General features: G+C 59.2%; 2 long non-coding RNA genes across 4 annotated transcripts; both read right to left on the reverse strand.

Annotated features, from left to right (window-relative positions):
• Positions 1-1090: 1090 nt before the first annotated feature.
• On the reverse strand, positions 1091-1732 carry LOC125610401. Its single transcript, XR_007340424.1, has 2 exons — positions 1412-1732; positions 1091-1242 (listed from the first exon to the last, which is right to left on the reverse strand). It is a non-coding gene; the product is annotated as an uncharacterized LOC125610401 (long non-coding RNA).
• A 1651-nt stretch (positions 1733-3383) lies between these two features.
• On the reverse strand, positions 3384-13460 carry LOC125620467. 3 transcript variants are annotated; one of them, XR_007352161.1, is made up of 3 exons: positions 6952-13449; positions 6443-6683; positions 3384-6123 (listed from the first exon to the last, which is right to left on the reverse strand). It is a non-coding gene; the product is annotated as an uncharacterized LOC125620467 (long non-coding RNA). The 3 variants fall into 3 exon arrangements; XR_007352160.1 differs by having other exon boundaries at positions 3384-5707; positions 5943-6123; positions 6443-13449; XR_007352159.1 differs by having other exon boundaries at positions 6443-13460.
• Positions 13461-13866: the final 406 nt, after the last annotated feature.

Below are 13866 nucleotides of genomic sequence, written 5' to 3' on the forward strand. Positions count from 1 at the left end.
AACACACGGTCGATTGTTAGAGATCACCGAGCGGCAGAACCTCGGATCTCACTCCCCTGCGCAGCGGTGTCCGGTACCTGGCGTCCACTCTCCCTCCCGCCCCGTCTCCCCTGCCCACCCCCGTGGCCACGGTTCTGTTCTCTACTCTGTGAGACCACATGTGATGGAGGACGCGCCGTATTGGCCTTCCTGGGTCCGACTTACTTCACTGGACATAGTGCCCCCCAGGCTCATTCATGTGGCTGTGAATGACAAGATTCCTTTATTTCTCTGTGGCTGGCTTGTAGCTGGCCTGGGCCACAGGAGTCACACCCATGAAGAGGATCCGTAGTGGGACCCGCGGTCCTGCTCGGATTCCAGAGCGCTGCGGGTTCACTTTGTTTTGGCAGCGGGAGCGGCCGAGTGGCTGTTCAGGCCCCAGAGACCAGGCTGGCAGCCCCGCCCGTGTGGAAAGGAATCCACGAGTCCCCTCCTCCGGGCTGGCCTCTGAACCTGTGAGGGCCTCCAGCGCCTCCAGCCCCCTCGTGCCCATTTGCTCTGTAGCTGCTGGAGGGGCCAGAGGTGCTGGGGGACAGCTGGGAAGCTGCTTCCTGCCTCCCCGCAGGTGCCCAGGGTGAGTGATCATGGGGGGAGGTGGATTGGGGGGCTCACTGTTTGTTTTAATGCTGGCACTTGCTTGCTGAGTTCCTAGCAGGCTTCACAGCAGTTTGGAGGAGGCGCTGGGTGGGGCCTTACATCCCACCATTAAACCTGTGCCCAGCCCCCAGGACTTTAGAACTCAGAAAGGGGTGCAAAGACACAGAGGGAAGGTACCCATTTCCATAACAGCAAAGGCCTGGAACTAACTGAGGTGTCCATCCGAAGGGGAATGGTGGCTACGTCATGGTACGTCCAGAGGATGGAGTAATTATTCAGTAGCTGAATAAAGTCCAGACTCACTAAGAGAGAGAGACGAAAAGAAAAGTCAACTCAGAACAGGGTGAAGAGCAGGGTGCCACCTTGCAAGACCAGCGTGTGTGTTTGAGTGAGCACAGCCTCTCCACAGCGTCCTCCACAATCTTAGGAAAAGATGCAAGAGACAGACACCATATTTGGAGCTTTTACTTCTTAATTTACGTAAGTAAGAAAAAAAAATCTTTGAGAGTGCAGGTGATTGCCCTTTTCTGATGTGTTTTCTGTAAACAATCTGCAGTGGCTGATAATTATGACAGATCTGTATACTAATGTGGAAAGATCTACGCTCTAAAAAGAAAAGAAGAAGGAGAAAATGGTGAGTCAGAGAACAGCAGGTATGGGATGGCCCTTTTCTGTCTGCAAGAACAAGCCCAGGGCCTCCACGTGCTGGGCAAGTGCTCTACCACGGAGCTACGTCCCCAGCCCCTGACCCGTCCTCACGTCAAACAAATCCTACCCGTAGAAGTCGATGTCAGGTGGGGGGAGGAGTCAACTCGCAGCTCTGGTCAGGCTCACCTCTGAGGAGGGGCCAGGACTTGTAGGACAACGGGGAGGGGTAAAGGGGACACTTAGCTCCCAGGGCTGTGACACCTTGAGGACAGGGACTTTGGTAGAGGGCAGCACATGGCGATGGAGACACACATGCAATGGGGAGGGCTCTGGCGCCCGGGGACTTGGCGATGCTGAAGGTGAAGGGGGCAGAGCTGACTCTCTGTGCTTGATCTTCACATCTGGAGACCCGCAGCTGCCCCTCTGCTGTCCCCATGACTCAGGAGCCAGGAAGTGCTGGGAGCCATTAGCCAAGTAGGTATGACAATTTCCTTGCCAGCGTACCCCATGTTGCAGTGACATTGAATGTAGGTGACCTTGCTCAAGGACCAAGGCGGATTAGGGCGTTCCCGGTTTAGGTTCCAGGTTTAAGGTTTAAGATTATTCCTGCTGGGAATAGGGCGTATCCTGCTGCCTGAGTTCCCCTTGAGTTCTCACGGGATTCAGACAGTATATTTTGGGAGACAGAAGCCCAGTGGAGGTGGATTTGGGCAGAGAACGTGGATTTGGGCAGAGAACGTGGATTTCCCCAGAACGTGTTTGTAGACGGCTGGTGTGAGTTCGGGAATAAAGAGTTGCTGTTTGAATCTACAAGCTGTGTGGTGGCTCGTGATTGTGTGCCCAGCCAGACTGCGGCAAGGAAGCCATCAGGGGACTGTGTGTGGTGGGTGGGATCAAGTGTGGGGCTTTGGCAGAGGATTGGTCCCTGCGGTTGCTGGGTAGCTGGGCCTTGTCTGCTGCCCGTCCCCCTGTTCTCCAGGGTTTTCTGGTGGGCAGAGGTCAATGCTAGGGCTGGGGAGTGTGGCTTCAGACCCTGGCTCCTTCCCCAGGACTGACCACAGCACACAGGCCCGCAGCCCACGGCCTCCACCACCCTGACCTTCCCGGGCCCTGATAAGGCTTAGTGTCCAGCCACAGAGGCTGAGGCTGCCCGCGGGGGATGCCAGCTCGGACTTCCAGGAGAATGGCCGGTCTCTGCTCAGCCCTATGTTGGGCTGGCCAGGGCCGGCCTGTGGAAGCACAAGGCCAGTGAGTCCCGTGGTCAGCGGTGACAATGGCCAGCATTCTGGCCCACGCTGTGCTGGGAGCACTTCACCCAGGGTCAGTATTTAAGGTTCACAGTTCTAGGAGGTGGGTGAGACCATTCTCCCTGCTTTGCAGGTGGGGAAGTGGGAGTGGGCCACCAGCTGTCCCAGGGCACCCGGCCAGGACACGGCAGAGGTGGGCCCTGAACTCCAGGCCCTCTGGCTCCGGGCCTAAGCTGTTTGGGCTCCCGGACAGAGACAAGAGCCCACTGAGGACTGTTCTGGAGCCGGCAGGGCGGCTCTTTGGGAAGAAGCAGAATCACCGAGCTGGCGTGGATCTGTCCCTGAGGCCTGTCCCTGCCAGTGGAGGCCCAGCGGGGCCCCTGGAGCCCGGCACCAGGCAGTTAACGCGTTGGTTACACAGCGGGGGCTCGGGGTGAGACGACAGGGGCGGACGCTGATTCTGCCCGCTGTCGGGCGAGCTGGGTGTGCTCCGCCCTTGGTCTGCTGCCCTGGAGACCAAAGCTCCTGCTCGAGAAGAAACTGAGTCCTGGAGGAGGAAGATCCTGCCGAGGGGACACCGCTGCTCGACCCGAGACCCAGGACGGAAACCCCCTCGTTCTGACCGCTTCTCTGGCCTAGAAGGCCCGGACGGGACATGCCTTCCGAAGTGGTCCAGGAGGCCTGTCCAGGGACCCAGTGCCCTGAGCCTGTGTCTGCTGGGCCCGGGGACGACAGGTGCAACCTGGGATGTGGGTCCACCAGGCCAGGCCCTTCCCTCCTCTTCTCCCCACTTCCTGCCCACGCCTCTCCCCCCTCCCTTCCCTCCCTTCTCCTCCTACGCCAGGAGTAGAGGACACTTCCAAAATCACCTTTACCAGCACACAGTCTGCATACACCAAGGCCTCCCTTTCGAGCGCACACTTGGAGATATTTTGAAAACGATTCCAGTTGCGAGCCAGTCTACAGTAGGGACATAGAACCCTTCCATCACCCTCAAAAGACGTGCGCTCCCAACACTTTGGAGATGACCGTGTCCTCCTCCTGCTCCCTGGACATTAGCAGCCACTGATCTGCTTTCTGTCCCCACAGCTTTGTCTTCTCTGGATTTTCACACATCAGATGATCATGGACTCCGGGGGGGGGGGGGGCTTGTTCCCTTACAATCAAGCTTGTTTAGGTCCATATAATTTGCTCCGGTTCGTCTTTTTTATATAGTGTGAGGTCCAATGCAAAGCTGTTTTTGTCATCGTCATTGTCACTGTGTATATGGAGCTCAGAGCTGCAAATGACGGTGGATCCCCAGGCCTTGAAGCCCAATGGAGTTGGTCTGACTGGATCTTGAAGCGGCTCAGCGTGTCCGTGTCAGCTCTCCGTCACTGTGACAACATACCTGCGGACATCGACTTAGAGGGGGGAAAGTTTCTTTGGCTCATGGTTTCAGAGCTTTTAGTTCCTGGTCACTTGGGCCTGTGGCTTTGGGCCCCGGGGCAGCCCAGCACATTCATGGCGGAGGCCCATGGCAGATCGAAGCTATTCACAAACAATGAGAGATGGGAGGGGGCTGGGGTCTTGGTGCTCCCTGGGAAGGCACACCCCCAGGGACCCAGCTTCCTCCTACGAGGCCCCACCTCTGGAAGATTTCGGCACCCCCCAGCTCACCACCAGCTGGGACACGTGGCCTTCAGGGGACACTCCAGGTCCAGACTTGGGATCTGTGACTGCTTTTCCCCTTCTATTTCCCGCCTGGTGTGGCCGTCAGACTTTGGGCTGGTGCAGCTGGGCTGGGAGGCTTCATTCCACAGACACATACCCTTCCCCTTGGCCAGGAGTAGCCCTGACCTTGGCCCGCCTGACCTATGACCCCGGTGATGCATGAAGTCCCCGTCTGAGCAGTGACTGCTGTTTCTCAGGCTGATCCCTGAACTGAACCATGTGCGGACTCTCGATCTGGCTACAGATTTGACTCTTGATTCCAGCTGATTCCTGGTCTGACCACAAACCTCAGACTCAAGGCTGGCTGCTGACCTTGGCCACAGGCTGACCTCTGATTCCTGGGCAGTGGCTGGCTGGTCAGCCTACGATCACTCAGTGGTGTTCCGTGGCCATTTCCCCGCTCTGGTCTGCATAAGGCACAACCCTCTCAGAGTAGGAGAGCCCCTTCACCCCCCAAAGGGGGACACAGGGTCAGACAGTGAGGAGGCTGCATGCATTTGGGTTGGATTTGGTTCCCTTCCCTGAGGGACCAGCCCTTCTGGAATCCATATGCCACCTCAGGGTTTGGGCATCCCTAATCCCTAGGGGTGCCATAGAGGGCACCCTGTAGAATCTGGATCATCTTAAACCACTCTAAATGGCCCTGGTGCAGGAGGCAGAAGACCAAGGTAGAACGATCCGATGTCCTCGTCTGAATGGACCGATCAGGTGATGACGAGGCAGGTGGGACATGGCAGGAGGAGGCGGGTCACTGGGGCTGTGGCCTAGACGGGCACCTTCCCTGCAGACCCTTCCTGCCCACCACGCATGGGGCGGAACTCCCCCACACGTTCCACCTCGAAGCTCTGCCTCTCCTTGGGCCCATGGAGCAATGGGGTCAGACAACTAAGGGCCAAACCCCTGAAAGGTGAGGTCAAATGAACTTTTGCTCTGCTAAGTGAGTTCCTGGTGGGTCTTTTGATCACAGCAACAAAATGCAAACCCAGCGGTTTATGACTCAAGGTTTCTTGAGATGAACCGAGAGATGGTGGCCTCGGGCCTTTGCACCCCGTCCCCTCTGCCTGGAAAGCTGTCCCCAGACACTGCACGGCTCAGCCCTGTTTTGGCTTTCTGCTCTCATGTCACCTCAGGGGGACCTTTCTGACCACCGTTTAGCTCCACCCCTTTCTGCACCCTTCCTCTGTACCTTTGTTCTGCCCAGAGGTTGTCGCCACCTGGTGCAGGGCATATCTTCTTTATTTGTGCTCATTGTCTTGCCGACTCTTCCAGAATATAAGCTTCGTGAGGGCAGGAGGTTTTTTGTCTGTTTTGCTCACTGTTGGAACCCACTGCCCAGCACGTGAGGGCGCAGGCGACGCTCCGCGAGTGTGTATTAAGTGAGTGAAATCAACGATCCACGAGTGCAAGCCGCAGTGCCTAGAGAAGGGAACTGTAGTGCTTGTGGTCCTTCGTGGGTGAAGTAACTGGAAGGAGACGGTCCTGTCTCTGAAGCCGCAGAGCCCCACCTGCCAGGAGCCTGCAGAGCCACTCCAGTCTGAGCCAGCTGCACTCAGGGGTGGCCGTGAGTGTGGCATGGCTGGCGGACCAAGCCCTCCACTTGAACTCAGCCAGTGTGAGCTCCTCGGCCATGTCACACCCCCTCTTGGAGCTCCAGTGGGCTCAGTTGAGCAGCCATCAGTGGGGAACCCAAGTACTCACCCCACAGGACGGTGGAGCCTGGAGGGACGAAGCATCCGCAGCCCTGGGTGCGCTTGGCTATAGCTGCTGGGACTCAGCTGAGCAGGTCTGCTCTGTCCTCAGGTCACCTGGCCTCCTTGTGGGCTGTGAGTCCCTGAAGAACTGGAACCTGGAGCCCTTGGCCCAGCGTCTTCCAAACAGCCTAGGCCAATAAGGTGGAGAGCCATGCATCTTATGGCTGACGATGGGCAAGCCCGTGACTGGTTCTGGATGCTGCCAGTCATGGCCACCAGGGGGCGGCCTGGCTATGTGCAAAGAGGGGGGCGGGGTTGCCCCTGGCTAGTGACTGCTAACTTGGGTTGTTCCGGCAGACAGGAGAGGCCTGGTCTGTCTGGGAATCTGTCAGTCATTCCTCACTTTCACCAGGGAAAGGCCCAGGAGGTCTGGCCTCCAAGCCTGGTTCCACCGTTCACTTGGTGAGATCTTGGGCAAGGATACTCTTCCCTCAAGATCTCAGTTACCTCAGCCAATGAAGAGCGAGCATCAGCCACGGCATGTCCCATCAGGCTTTGTCCTAAGTCTTGAGTTGATGGCTGCATCCATGCCTGCCACAAAGTACTGCCTCCTTTTCCTCCTGACTCCTTCTTCCTGGCTGCTGGAGGAAGGTCTAACCCTCTTATCCACGCTGCTCTCTGTCGGTTGATGGTAACACCACAGTTTCAGTGACGGCCTTCTGTGCGGTTGGTGGGGAAGAAGGAGGAGCTGGGGGAAGGGTTTGAAGGCCCGTGTTAATTCACTCACTCAGGCAACAGTGAGTCCCTACTGTGTGCCAGGCCTCGTGGTGGGACCTGAGGACTCAGCCCTTGATCATACGGCCCATGCCTCAGGGCGATGGCACGCAGGCCCTGGCAGGACTGGGCGCCGAGGATTTTCCTTGGCCTGGCCCGCGTTCCTCCAACGTGACAGGGTAGTGCAGTGGTCGGAGCTTGCACTGTGGTCTGGGATACCCGCGTTCAAACCCTGGCCTTACCGTTCACTAGGTGACCTGGGGCAGGTGACTTTACTTCTTCTGCCTCTTCGTTTCCCCAACTGTGAAACAGGGATGATAACATGACCTTCCCCACAGGGTCCTGCAGGGCTGAGCTCGTACTTAGATGAGCCCAGTCAGCCGCTGGACAGCTGTCAGCTAACATAACAATCCGGGATATCCACGGAAGATGGAAGGAGCACTGTGGCCACTCCTCCTGTCCTGCCTCCCTCCCAGGGCTCTTATTTGAGGGTCGGGTCAGTTGAGTTCATTTGGCAATTGGCATTTTTATTTCTGAATGTCCCCAGCCATCTCACAGAGGTTGGTCTTCAGTCACCCTGGGGGTCACCCACAGGTTCTGGGGGGGCCTCACTGGGGCCTCCCAACTCTCACCAGCAAGGGCAGAGGTGCTTAGGGTTACGGTGGAAGTGGGGTGGCTGACCCAGCCTGTGAGACAGGCCCTGTGCCGCTGCCGCTGGGGGTGACAGTGGTGGGGACACTCATGGTGGGGGTAATGGCTGGGGTGGTGAAGGTGGTGGGTGGTGGGGTGATGGTGACGGAGGAGGTGGTGGGTGGTGGTGGCAGTGGTGATGGAGATGTGGTGGTGACAGTGCGCATGGTGGTGATGGTGGGATGGTTAGGACTCCAGGACTCGGTCAGTCCAGCCTTGCCCCGACCTGGCCACGTCATGGGTGCTGCTGGTCTTGGGACCCTAGGAGGCCCCCTGGCCTACAAGGAAGGTGGGTTTGGGCTGGCGGAAGCCGTGAGTGAGGGGCTGGGTGTCGGTGGCAGTGGCCTGTCTGACTGCGGGTGTGGACGAGATGAGATCTTCACACCTGGCCCCTCCAGGATCACGGGCTCCAGTGACTCAGTGGAATCAGGCAAAGAGATTTGTGCCCTCTCACCCAAGTCAGGGAGGTGGGGACTAAGAGAAGTCCTCCCAGGGGCAGCTTCTCCAGGTCCCCAAAACCCCCCAGACAGTGAACCCAGGGTGGGGGGCAGCAAAGGACACACACCCACAAGATCCGGGTTCCAGCCCCGCCCCACGGAGCAGCCTTTGTGTGCATGGCGCATGACAGTTTGCAGAACATCTCTATGGGCATCGTCCCAGGCGGGGTCCCCAGGGGCCGGGGAGACAAGGCCTGTTTTCTCGTCACAGGAAAAGGCGCCAAAGGCGGGTTGACTTGACCAAGGTCCTGTGGCTGGGGTGGAGCTGAGGTGGGCCCTGCCCCCTCTGTAGGTCTCCCCCCACCTCAGATGGCCCTGGCATGGGACCTGGCATGGGACCTGTCTCCTACCCTGTCCACCTGCATCCTCCTCGTCACAGGCCCTTGGGGACTTTCCAGCTCTGACCTTTTTAGGACTTTCTGTCTTCACTATCCTCTGTGGTGGCAGGTGGGGGATTATCACCCCTTTAAAGAGGAGGAACAGGTCCAGACGGGGAGGCCCGGGGTCAGAGTTTCAGGGCCAGGAAATGGCAGAGTCGGGTGGGGGTCTGCGGCCCCCGGCCACGAAGCCAGGGCCTGGCCGGAGCTGGTTTCTAAGAATCCGAGGCTGCTCCCAAGCGGCCCGGGAGCGGGGACTTTCGGCGGCAGTTTCCCAAGTGTGAGCTCGGCCGGGCCTGCCGCTGGGAAGGGCGACCACTTCCTGCTCGGGCTGGCGCGGTCGCCGCGAGGTGGTCATCAGAGGCGACCACTTCCCGGTCTGGGCCGTCTTCCCCTTTCTGGGCCTGGGAGGCGGCTGGGCTGGGCGGCCCTTGCGTGCTGCGGCCTGCGTGGCGTCTGGCCTCTTTTCGTTTCCCTCGCTCACCACCTCGCTCTCCACAGACACCAACCGTCGGAAGCTGCTCGCAGCTACCTGCCCTGTCCCTGTCCCTGTCCACAGCCGAGCCCCCCTGCCGGTGTCTGTCTCAGCCCCGAGGGGTCAGTCCCCAGGGCCTGGAGCAGGGCCTCCACCGGACCAGGTCCCACAGCCAGTGAGGGGCAGAGCTGGAATTCAGAGGTTTCTGACTCCAAAATCCACATCCCCCACCCACGGCGTCCCGGGCACCCATCCGAGGAAGTGTGGGCCAGAGCCAGCCTGGAACTGCGGGGCTGGGATGGTCCCACCAGAACCCAGCACTGTGAGGAAAGGGTGGCGTCCACCACATCCCAGGGACAGCTGCACCTGCCCCGGAGCAGGTTCTGGGGACACTTGTGGGGACAAAGGGGCAGATCGACGGTTCCTGTCCAGCTGCATCACACTCAGAAGCACCTGTGGAGTGCCAGGCCTGGGCTTGGGGACACTGACCTGGGGTGGGGGGCAGGCTGAGTGCAGTGGCCGTCATTTCCTTCTGGCCCAGTGGTGGTGCTGACCATGTGTAAATGTCCCCCACTCTGGTCCTTCCAGCAGGGAAGCCGGAAGGCTCAGGGACCCCAGGACACAAAGGCAGGGGGCAGCAGAGAGCAGGGGTAAGGAGCAGGGGCCGCAGGGGCCGCAGGGGCCACAGGGGCCTCAGGGGCCCTGTTCTAGCTCTGCCAAGAGTGGGGGCTTCAGGGAAGTGACGTCACGTACCTCGGTGTCCTTACCTGTCAAGTGGGGATGGAATAGTAGAAGCCTGTCCTGGACCTTGGTTCAGTGGCTCCCGATGAGCCTGGGGAAGGCAGGTGGAGAAGGTTCCTGCAGGTATGAAGGTCACTGCCCGGAGCCCCTGCTCCTGCAGGCCCGGGCCACTGGTGGTCACTGCTGAACCCAGGACGAGAATGAGACCAGGAAAGAGCTGCTGTGTCTCTGAAAACTGAAAAGGGGCCTTAGGAAGGTCCCCAAGGAAAGGTGGGGTGTCAAAAAAAAAGAAAAGAAATAAAAAGTTCAGGATCAGACGTGAGCGAGACAGGGGGCGGGGTAGGGGTGACAACGGAGCCGGCCTTCCTTGTCCTTCATCTCACTTTTCATGGTTTCAGTTACTCTGGGTAAACTGTGGTCTGAAAGTATTAGATGGAAAATTCCAGAAACAATCGGTGAGTTTTCCGTTGCGCACCTTTCTGGGGACGGTTTTTACACCTCACGGTGCTGCTCCATCCTGCCCGGGACATGAATCATCCCTTTGTCCAGTGTCTCCAGGCTGGACACATGTGGTTCTCGGTGGCCACCTCAGTACCACAGCGCCTGTGTCCAAGGACCCTTCCTCTACTCACTAATGTCCCCAAGGTGCAAAGGCAGTGATTCGGAGGCTGGGACCCGAGGCACAGAAGGATGCGTCGAGTTCTGAGGCTTGTGGCGAGGCCGTGGGGCCTAGGGGGAAAACGCGGTGTCTGTTGGGTTAGGTGTTGTCTGGGGTTCCGGCATCCCGTGGGGACGCCCCACCATGGATAAGGGACACCTGTGTAGTTACACTGCTCCAGTGTGGGGAAGTAGCCCAGTGGCAGAGCGTTGGCCCTGGGTTCCAGCCCCAGTCCTGGATCACAAAACCAGAGAACAAACAAATCACTCAACCCAACTGAAATTCATGCTGAATCAGGTAAGGGCTGAAACCAGGGGAGTTCTTGAAAATCTGGGGGTGAGGGCTGGAACTCGGGTCGTCTCGCGAGCCTCTCTAAGGTGTTACTCACCCTGCAGGAACCAAACGGGAACCGTACACGCCACTGCTTTGGTTTGTTTAATGCAAGAAAAACAGGGCAGGACTTCCGCCGGAGGCCCTGGTCACCGGGGCGGCCTTGGGCCTGAGCCAAGAGATCATTTAATAGAAGCGCACGCGTGACTTTCCAATAACATCCAATAAGCTGTGTTTATGTTCAATAAAATGCCTATTTCACATAGCGTGAGACTTCCTGCTTTAAATATTTCTTTTCTACTTACCAACCACCGACCGGCCTTCCTCCTCTGGACGAGCGGTTTCTTCTGTTAATAGTACGTACCTCCCAGGGCGGGTGCTAAGGCGGCCAGGTGAGGCCTGCAGAGATCTGGGTGCAAGGCCCCTGGGGACACCAGCCGGTATCAGCAGTTGTCATCATCTTCCGATGCGCACGCCCATTTGGCAGATGAGGAAACAGAGGCTCAGAGGAGACACTTGCTGGAGGTGGTGACGAAGTTGGCTGCAGGTCAAGGTCTAGGCTGGGCGCCCAGGGAACCCCTTCCTGCAGCTCGGCAGAGCCTCCGCCCGTCACTGTTTTACAGAGGGTGGTGACCGAAGGGCAATCGGGGCCATCAGGGACAGAGCCTCCAGCGTCCCTCGGGGTTACATAGCCCCATCTCCACTGCCCAGTTGTGAGCGCCCCTTCTGTCCTGGTTCCGGTCACAAAAAACACTGAGTTTATCATCTCGGAGCCTCTGTATCCACCGCGGGTGTATTTTTATCTCAAAGGCTTCATTCATGTCTTTAATTATTTGTCTCTGTGTCTGTCTCCTCCCACAGGCCGAGCCCCCGGGGAGCAGGCCTGATTCATCTGGAGCCCTGGAGCCAGTCCCCGGCTTGGCACAGGGCGAGCACTTCACATGTGCTTGCCGGACAGGGAGGGACAGAGCAGAAGTGAAGGAGGCGGCCCCCCATCCCTCGCCTCTCTGAGCCCGAGCTCATGGCTGGGGCCCCAGTGGGGAGACCCCAGGTTCCACCTGACTTTGGAACCTGCCAGAGTATCTCCCGGACCCTCTGATTCCCTGCCAGGTCCTGGCCAGGCACGCGAGGCCGCGGCGGGTGCCCGGTCCCTCACTCTTTCTTCCCCTCCTCCATCCTTCCAGCCCCGGGCCTCCTTTTCCTGGGAGCCTGAGAGGCTCAGGTGGGCAGGGAGACCCTGGGAAACCTGGCCCTGGGGCGAGCTCCCTTGCCACCATGGGTGGGGTGTGGCCCGGGGCTCTGTCCCCTTTGAGTCACCTCCGTGGCTGTGGCGCTGACTCAGGTGGAGAGTGAGAAGGAGAACTCTGCTGGTCCTCCTGCTTCTACGGTCCCAGCCGGGCGGGGCTGGCGGGAAGACGGGGAGAGGAGGCCCTGGCCCTGGAAGGTGTGAGAACCCACGCACGGGGACTGACGCAACCCAAGTCTCTTGGACCATCGCAGTCCCGCGCCTTCTGCACGGGCACGGCCAGCCTGGAAGTGGCACTGGGTGTGGCGGGGTAGCGGGGTATGACCCTGCCCCAAACACCGCGCCCCCAGGACTTCAGACTCTGACCTGACAGCAGAGACCCCGGAGACCTCCGGGGACTGGATGGAAAGAATGACCACCCAAGCTGGCATCGTCTGGGCACGTAGGCCTGCTGGGCTCTGCTGGGCTGCTCTGCATAGGGGGTCTCATGGAGTCCTAACAGCCCTCCAGGGCCCCATTTCACAGATGGGGAAACTGAGGCTCAGAGGAGCAATGGTTTGCCCCAGGGAATACTCTAGGTTCATAGGCAGCTGGGTCCCCAGGGCTGCCTGATCCCTCACAGTCCTCATCCCTGACCACTTGTCCCCAAAGCCACTGTCTCCCCCTTCTAGTTTACCTATATTCCAAGATGCTGAGAATGGTGTCCTCTGACCCTGATCCCAGACCTGGGGAGGCATCCAGAGCCACTATTCTTTGTCCCCTGAAGGGCCACCTCTACCAGGAGCCTGCACTGCCAACCACAGCCGCCCCAGACCACCCCTCCCCAGACCTCTGAGCTCCAAGTAGAAAATATAGATGATCACAGAAAAGAAAAAGGAAATTCATTCCTTGACTTCTTCACTGGAACATTAGCACCTGGGTGTGTCTCATCCGCTTCTTATTTTACCTGCTACCATTTTGTTCTGATGAAAAAGATCCACCTGCCAACAGGCATTTTCTGAGTGCCCACAGGGGTGTGAGTGACAGGTCCTCCTCCCTGCTCCCAGCCAGGTGGCCTCCAAGTGCCCTGAGGCATGGGGGAGGGAGAGTGTGCTGGGGAGGATGGGGCTTTGTGGTCTAGAGGCCCAGACAGGGGGGCAGATCTGGGTTCCTGGCTGTGTGGCTGTGGGGGTGTCACTAGACCTCTCTGAGCTTTGCCTTCCCTACCTGGAGAGTAAGAATCATAGCGCCTGTCACGGAATGGCTTCTGAGAGTCAGATGGGTGGACACGGGGCGTGTTTGGTCAGTTGTGTGCTCTGGGGCTCTGGGGGACCTCTTCTCTGAGGGCATTTTTCTTCCTGGAGCTCCCAGGGAGGAGATGTGGCCCCCAGGTCACGGGAGACGCCTGGGGACAGGGCGTACAGTCAGGAGGGAGGCTGGGCCTGAGAACCTCGCCCCTCCCTGTCGTGTATCCAGGAAGCCCAGCCTCTGGCCTCGGTCTCCCTCCTGGTGGCGGCTCTCTTGGGTGGGATTCTCCACCGAAAACCAAAGCCGCTCCACAGCTGAAGACCCCCAGCCCTGGCCGGGGGGCATGGGGAACAGGTCAGTGAGGGGCTGGTGTCCTCAGGTGCGCGGCAGCACCAGGTACGCGGCAGCACCAGGTACCTGGCAGGTGCCCCATAAATGCTCATGGAACAAACAAAGGGGGAGGAGCCAGCAGGCCAGGGGGCGGGGCCCTGGGAGAAGGGAGGGGAAAAAGATTTCCCCGCCCACCTTTCAAGGTCCACGGAGCCCGGAGGCCTCGGAGAAGCCCCCCTGGTGCCTCCCTCATCCTGAGGCCCCTGGTGGCCTGCGCTGGCCCTTTGTCCACTTTGTCCCCTGGGGCACCCCTCCCTCCTGTTGAGGTGTCCCAGTGCTCACCCCCCAGGGAACTTCTCAGGGACCTCTGCGTAACCTGATCCAAAAGGACGGCTGGTGGGTCTGGGGGACCTGCTGGTGCTGGCAGAAGACACCAGAGAAGGCCTGGAGGTGACAGCTTCTCCCCCCAAGGATAAAGCCCACCGCAGGGGGTGACAAACAGGAGCCTGTCCCGCAGTCCCCAGTGCGTGCTTCCCAGTGGCAGGAGGTGGCTGGCACAGGGGAAAGGACACAGAGGGGCGTGAGA

Source organism: Marmota marmota, unplaced genomic scaffold, assembly GCF_001458135.2.
Source record: "Marmota marmota marmota unplaced genomic scaffold, marMar, whole genome shotgun sequence".
Classification (NCBI taxonomy): Eukaryota; Metazoa; Chordata; class Mammalia; order Rodentia; family Sciuridae; genus Marmota; species Marmota marmota.